Genomic DNA, 5797 nt, shown 5'->3' on the forward strand with positions numbered 1-5797 from the left:
GTGCCACCCATTCCCTAGCTCTCAGAGATGAGCTCCATGTACTCAGCTGCTTAAAGCTGTGTCATCTATGAGGGCAGTTGCTTCCTGCCTCCAGCAAGTGGGATGGGAGCTCTTGTGCTGCACAGAGCCACGCGCCTGGTGTTTGACAAGCATAAGCTTCAGCCCTCAAATTATTCTAGGCTCTTGAGAGTTGTGTTTGAATGTCCTCAGATGTAGAGGGTGACTAATAACAGTAAACGGCGTTAGACTTTTGCTACCATTATTTTAGCCACTAGAAATACTCTGAATTCTGGTTAATACTTTTGCAATAGCTGACTGACCTAGTTCTTCAGAACAAAAGCTGGAATCTCTATTCCTCTTATGTCAGCCAGGGATTTCAATCTGCATTTCTATAGCATCTTTAAGGATTGCAGCATGCCTGAAAAACCAACAGATTAAGCCGCCTCTGTTCTGTGGGAGTTAAGTGTTGTCACAGTCATTTTGCCAGTGTGCAGAATGCCTTTCCCAAGGTGACCTGGCTACTGCAAAAGGTAGGATACACTGAATTCCTGCTCTCATGCTGCCATTGATGGACTGATAGTCCTGACTTTATGGGAAGCAGCAGATATACCTCTTACAGAGGGTGGCACAGACTTGTCTGATGGAGCATGACGTTACTTCTATTATAACCTAATATGTCTGTGAATTTTTGCAAGTAAAAGATCTGGAAGGAGCAGGAGGTGGCTGTGAGCCAAGCTCTATTGATATTATCTGCAGGGAATGTCTACCAAGCCACAGGAATTCAACTAGTAGCAAAATAGCGTGTGCTGTGTTCAGGTGATCCTCTCGAGCATTAATTTCAACTCCTCATCGCAGTGGGAGTGAAGATTTTCAGAGAGTTTGCTGTTTTCTTGCTCTCTTTAAGCTTAATCTGTTTTCTCGCCTGTGTTCTCAGCTCTCTGCTCCAGCCCAGGGGCCTCAGCCTGGCAGAATCTGCAGGTCCCAGCACTGGCTCTACTTTGCTCCACCATTGGAGTTGCCTGGTCTAGCAGAGCCTGGCTGTGATTCTGCCTTAGTGCCCACAAGAGCCTGAAGCAGCACAAACTTTCTTCTCTCATGTGACCCAGTGTGGGTTGTATTGGGTGATGATGTGCATATGGTGAAGAGGGACTCTGAGCACTCCACTGCCCTGCCAGGTTTGAGTACGGAAATGTGTCTTCATCTAGAAGAGCCTGCAGTGCCCTGGCAGAGGTGATGGACTTGATAAAGCAACTTCCAGGTCTTCATGTTTGGTGCATTTGTTTCTTGTTTTGAATTGGGCCAAAAAAAAATGGGAATTGGATCAGACTGTAAACCTTGGAGCCACTTCCCAGAACACTGAAGGAGCTCATGCAGTGGGAGTGCAGATGCTGCTTTGTCACAAAAATCATAGAATCCCAGCCTGGTTTGGGTTGAAAGAGACCTTAAAGCTCATCCAGCTCCAACCCCTGCCACGGGCAGGGACCCCTTCCACTAGAGCAGCTTGCTCCAAGCCCCTGTGTCCAACCTGGCCTTGAACACTGCCAGGGATGGGGCAGCCACAGCTTCTCTGGGCACCCTGGGCCAGCGCCTCAGCACCCTCACAGGGAAGAGCTTCTGCCTAAGAGCTCATCTCAGTCTCCCCTCTGGCAGGTTAAAGCCATTCCCCTTGGCCTGTCCCTACAGGCCCTTGTCCAAAGCCCCTCTTCCAAGTTTCTTGTAGCCTCTTTAGGCACTGAAGCTGTTCTAAGGTCCTCCCTTCATGCAGCAGAGGGGGAGAATCCCCTTCCTGACCTGCTGCTCACGCTCTGGGACTGTAGCCCTACAGACAGGGTTTCTGGGCTGCTGCTGGCTCCTGGTGAGCTTCCCATCAATCAGGACCTAGTGGGCCCTGCTGGGATCTCCAGGACACTGCCTCTGTATTGTCAGCAATGCACAGTAAGCAGGAGGATAACCTGAACATTATAGCTAGCAATCCAAATACTACTCTCAAAATGCTCTGCCCACTTCTGGATGCAGTAGCCTTGGGGAAGGTAGTGGAGCTGTAAGCACTTATTTAAAGTGAAATTGCCTCTGGATTGCTCCCTCCTTATCTCCAGTCCTGGCTAATGTCATGTGTTGATTAGGAGACTTGCAGACTTGATTCCTATCTTGTGCTTCTTCCCACCAGTTGATGCTGATGCTTTGGGAATTTGCAACACAGCCTTTCTCCTCATAACCCCTTTGTCCCAGTTGTTGGTGTATTTTTTCCCTTCCCTGGCCAGCTTACTCCGGACTTCAGGAGTTCTGAAAGAGAAGAAGGACCACACTTCTTTGCTTGAAGTGCATTTGTGCTTCCTAGCAAATCCCAGGGCTCAGAGGAGCCCGGTTAGAAGGTCTGGCTATGAACCACAGCCTATCTCCAATGGATGAAATTGCCTTAGATCTTACTGGGACTTCCTGAATGCATCACATTTGCTGTGCTTTGGTATTAGGCTTCTCTGGAAGCTTTGTTGAAGCAGGATATGTTTTTCCTAGCAGTTTGCCCAGGTCTCACAAGCTCCAAAAGGTGCCCAAAGTACAGTTCTCCTGACTGAGGTAGGAGAAAGGCTTTGTATATGGTAGAATTGGCCATCTGAAGATTGGAAGTGCCTGTTGGCATATTAAAATGTTGAAAAGGGTTTCCTTTTCTCTCACAAAATTCTGTTCCAATAGAGATGAAATGGGTTTAAATGGAATCAATTACAGCAACAGCACAGGATGTGAGGTCCTGGTGCCTTCCTGGTGCAGTGACATGAATGGGCAGGGTGAGGAAAGAGGTTAGGTTTGCAGTTCTGATCTGAATTTGCTATGCTTTGTGTCTGGGGAGGGGACATGGAGTATGGCATAGCCTTTACTGTGCATATAGATAAATCAGGCAGTCTGCATTGCAAGCAGTTAGTCAATGTACCCTGCAGCACTTCTTGCTTGCCAGTTCTGGCTGCCATAGCCAAGGCAGCAAGGACCTGAATGAGCAGCACGGAGTAGAGCAGCCGTAGGAGGAGCGGGGTGTGTGTGTGTGTGTGTTTATAGAGATGTGTGAGTATCATTACTTATATTATCTTGTGCAACTCCCGAGGTAAGAAGGGAGCAGTGGGCAGGGGAAGGAGCAGAGAAATGTTTATTATTGGACAGTTGCTAAAGAGGAAGATTAGAAATGCATCACTTTTGACTGGGAAATTTTTCTTCAAAGAGTGTAGGATTGCTGGGACCAAACTTGTGATTAGAAACACTGGGAAGTGTCCTCATTTTTCATTAAGACTGTAGGCAGCAGAGCTTCACACCAACTCAAAGCTGCCTTGGTTTCATCTAAACTTACGTCTTGACAAGTAAAATCAGGCTCTTCCATTTATAAAGAGCTCGTGTCTTGTTCTAGAAGACTGTCTTAGCATGTAAGCCCATGAAATATAATCCTTATGCAAATCTGAAGCCAGTTCCAAGCCTGGGTGACTCCTTGTAGAAGACAAATGACATTTCTTTGTGATGCTCCCAAAGCTGTGGTGGTGTAGACGACTCCTCACTGACTGGCACATCAGCAAAGCAGAGATGCAACAGATGACAGCGACTTTGCCCTCGCTGTCCTGTTTCCTCCACCCCTAGCAGGATTATGCTCTGTTTCCTCACCTCTGATCCTCCACCAGGCTGCTTCTGCCTTGCAAGTTCCAGTCTTCCAGAGAAAGAACGTGTCCCCCTCTCTTGATTGTAGTTTATTTACTACCGTTACCATGGACTTTTTCTGATTACATCTGTATACAGGGCCTGCCCTGTGGGAGACAAGCTCATCCCTATACAGAAAGGAACCTGGCTACCTTTACTTCCTATACTCTAGGGACGCTGCTGTGAGGTAACAGGCAAGAAACCTTGGTCTCTTCAGCAGGCTCTGGCATGCAGGGACCTGCTGTGTAATGTAGAAGTGGTGACAGCACTTTCAGGAAGCAGATTTCCACAACTCGGCTAGCAGGTCTGGAAATGGGGATTAGGAACCTCAGACCACCAGCTACAATGCCAGGGTTCCCTTTATGTTCTCTCTATGAACCCCAGTTCTGTTCTGTCCCCGTGATATTGCTAGACCTGCATTCCCAATCCGTAGATCTGCATTCCCAATAGATCTGTGACTCTGCTTGCTGTACAAAGACACTGCAGCCTAGTTAGGCAGGATGAACAGGTAGGAAGGAAAATGGGAATGGGGAAACATGGCTAAAAGGTCACTGAGCTGGCCCACCTCTGATGGACAAACCTCTCCCAGCAGAAGTGATGACAGCCTAATGGTTATTTGTAGCATGCCCTTTATTTACTTTAAGGGTGGTTCAACGAAGGTGGATTTGTAAGGCTTTTATCTCTGCTCTTTGGACCTAAAAGTATCCTAGGGTTAAGCCAGCATTGTCAGTTGTTTGCAGAGGCCAAGAATCCTCTTTATTTGCAGTGGAGCACTGATGGGTTTGCTGACACAAACTCTGACCTCTCCCGGGTTGTAATCCCCAAAGTGTCCTCTAATGATGCCCCTTTCCACCTCTGCCCATCCGTCAGTGCTGGTGGTGGAGCTGGTGTCCCACTGAACATGAGTTGCTTGTGGAACTGGCTGTTTCCAGAGCTGGTGAGCCCTGAGGCACGGCGTCAGGATTACAGGGTGATACAAGACTTCAGCCCTCACAGCACTGACTCACGGCGGCCAGCGACAGGGGAAAAGTAAAAGCACCAGGTCATGTGCTGCTCATCTGCAATGCAAACACATGGGTGAATTCTTCTATAGCCCAGCCATAGAGCAAGAAATCAAAGCCTTCCTGCCAGGAATGACAAGGGGATTGGGGCAGGTCCTGAATTCTGCAGCCAGGCAACACTGGCGGAGATGTTGGATTCGTTAGAAGCTGCAGCAGCTCTAGGCCCTGAGGCTGTGGAGCAGAGAGAGAAGAGCTGACTAGCTTTAATAAGTCAGCAGTGAAGTGGGGCTGAAAGAAAAGAATGGAGGAGAACAGGAGATGATCTCCCCAAGGCTCTTGCCTGAGACCCAGCAGACCTCAGTGCCCAGGTGTGACTCTGAGCTCTTTCTCTCTCTCATCCCCTCTAGGGACCAAAGAAGAAGAAGATGATGAGAAGAAGGCAAGATGGTCCCAAGAGACTCTGCTGTCAGCATCTGTCGTTTGCCTTGGAAGAGGAACCTGAAGCTTCTCTGCGCTAAGAGCTTCTGTGTCCCATCTGCTACCACGCCCTGAAATCAAACTCGGCAGCTTAGGTGAAGCAAGCACTGTACAAACATGTCAGCCTTGCCTCCACCCCTTTTCCTTCTCCCGCTTGCTCCCGCCGTCTTTCCCTCTCAAGTTTATCGGCGTGTCAGTGGATCCCGGTGGCAGAGCACTTGCACCTCACCTCTGCTTACGGAGCAATGAGGAGTCAGGGGTAAGCTCCCTCCTGCAGCTTTGGGGCTCAACCTTGGCTTGATTGCTTTAAAGCAGTAACAACCATGTCCTAATGGCTGCTGTTCCTCTGTTTACAGAGGACTAGGTTTGTCAGTTTGAACTAACGTCTTCACTCCCCGGTGGCTGTGCTGCTACGGCTTAACCCCTTCCCTCCAGAGCTAAGCCACTACCAGGCATTAGCCTGTGTTGGCAGTGCCAGCCTAGGGCAGAGTGAGAGGGGAATGGTTTCAGGGGGTCATAACATTTGTTCTCTCAAGGGATGCTCCTGGAAGGGAAGAAAAACCGGGAGCTGGATTCCTTTGGGAAGGACTTTACTTCATCGTTACTCCTATAGCCCAGCAACACCATCCTCCAATCGGCTTTGCTGC

The sequence above is a fragment of the Psittacula echo genome (assembly GCF_963264785.1).
Source record: "Psittacula echo genome assembly, chromosome: 5".
In the NCBI taxonomy this organism is placed as follows: Eukaryota; Metazoa; Chordata; class Aves; order Psittaciformes; family Psittacidae; genus Psittacula; species Psittacula echo.